This window comes from Hippocampus comes, unplaced genomic scaffold (assembly GCF_001891065.2).
Source record: "Hippocampus comes isolate QL1 unplaced genomic scaffold, H_comes_QL1_v1.1 scaffold206, whole genome shotgun sequence".
Lineage (NCBI taxonomy): Eukaryota > Metazoa > Chordata > Actinopteri > Syngnathiformes > Syngnathidae > Hippocampus > Hippocampus comes.
The window spans coordinates 47,256-49,558 of NW_017805012.1; positions in this window are offsets into that span (position 1 = coordinate 47,256).

Sequence of the window (2,303 nt, forward strand, 5' to 3'; positions counted from 1 at the left end):
CTCTGTCGGCCTATCATCAATCCCGTTACTTGATTGACATAGAGGGCAACCAATCAGATGACTGCATCACCACTCATGCGCAAACAACGGTGCTACACGCTAAGCTAGTCAGCGAATTACCTCTGATTTTAAGGCAGGGGTGCCCAATACGTCGATCAGAACCGGGAGCCAGCGAACTGGTCCCAAGTTGACTGCAAGGGGTGGGAGGAGGAAATGGGTGGGGAAAAAAAAAAAAGATTTGTTTGTTTGTATCTTTAGCTTGCGTCAGAAAATGGATGGATAGATGTCCCATGCCTCAATAACAATGTTTGACAAGTCCAACCTGAAATCCGCATTACATAACTCACTGAACAGGGTGGCCTCACTTTTGGACAGAGTTTCCTTCCAATGTTGGCAATATAACCTGAAATTTTGAATCGAAATGCGCTTATCACTTCACTATATGTCATGATTTCAGTGTCCAGTAATCCCTCGTTTATTGCGGGGGTTACGTAAGAACCAGTGAGAAGTGAAATCCGTGAAGTAGGATTTATTTTAAAAAAAAAAGCAAAAAAATGTGAGAGGGACGAAATTTCAAATGTGCTCTACGTTTCACATACAGCACATTTGACAATAAAGTTGTACTTGGGATTTGATAGCAGTGATAATTTTACAGTGTACCCCCAGCAAGTCCCACGGATTCGCTGATCAGAAAAGTATGAGTCCCATTTTGCATTTAGAGAGTCCCAAATTTCGAATTCTGAAATGGTCGACTTATTCAATTGCATATGATAATAACACAAACAACAACAATATACATTGATAATAGGTTTTTTTCTTACAAACAAATGCTGCAAGAATGTAATTAATTCAGGCATACAAGATTTGCTTAGAAATAGGCTCTGATTTCATCCCATGGTTCAGTCTTTGAGTTCACAAATTCTCTTCTCTTTACTCTGCTTCCAATGATGCAAGGCTTTCTCAAAGTCAATTTATAATCTCAAAAAACTATCCAACTTTAGCTGCTTCCTCTGTGAACCAATAAAATGAATTCGTAGTACACAGGGGTCCAATGAAATTGTATTATTACCGGTAATCACAACTTCCTTATTTCAGTCTTTCTTCTAACCCTGATCAACATGGAGAATACCAGACGAAAAGCATATGATGCAGCTTTTAAACTAAAAGCGATCACTCTGGCAGTTAAAGAAGGAAATCGAGCTGCTGCCCTTAATCTTGGCATAGACGAGTCGACGGTGCGAAGGTGGAGGCTTCGGCATGAAGAACAGAGCCAGTGTAAAAAGACAACCAAAAAGACCCATGCACATTTGATTTGCCCCTCACTCGGACTGGAAATAAAAAAGGTGACTCCTCCATCATACTGAAAAACAAGCGGCCACGAGAGAACACATTTTACCTGTGTTTTGAGCTGCGCAGCATCGGGCGTAAAGCTGCCACCGATGATCATTTTTAAGCGGCTGTCTTGAGAAATAATTTCATATATCTTTTCCCATTTATATGATTTGCATTCGTCTATTTAAAGCCTAGCGGGCTGCAGTGTTTCTCCTCGTAATTATGCAAATGCGCATCAAGATCTCTCTTTGTCTGGCCTCTTATTATTTGTTTCAGCGTAATTTCGTTGTGCAAATGCATTTATCATGCTCATAAAAATATGGAGATTATTTTAACCTGAAGAAATTGTTGCGTTTTTTTCTGCGGGGGTTCAGCGGGGGACCGCGGCCTCACCCGGAGGCACTCCAGGCGGCAGGGACGCAGAAGCAAACCCCCGCCTACTCATTGGCCAGTGGTTTATAATATCAGGGATGAGATTTTTCCGCGTTTTGGCGGAAATCCGCTTTTTGTCAAAATGGACCAAATCCGTAAAAAAATTCTGGGTGGGGGTGGGGAGGGGTCCGGACTTGTCTTCGGCAGATTCGGGCTCGTAATGTTTACAAGTAACGTTTGCAAGCATCCATTTTGAATCCCGTTTTTTATCGTGAAGCGTTAGTTTGTCGTTACTTCCTATATGGGCTAAAACCAATGTCTTACTTGTTGTGATTGGTCGCTACATCGGAAAATGCAAATCACAACCATCCGTGTTCGCCTTCCGAAACCCCTTTCTCGCGAATGCCGAATGTTATCGAGACTCGCGGCGAAGCTAAAGTGCGTCAGATAGATGCGGATCTAAAAAACACGTTTCGATGGGACTGGTTGGATAGAGAGCTGACGGTGTCCCCAGTAGGAAACAGTAAAGAGGAACCATTGTGCTTGTGTCGGATTTCGTGAAAAAGCTCGATGTCGCCGGTAAAGCTCTGTGTACAGTG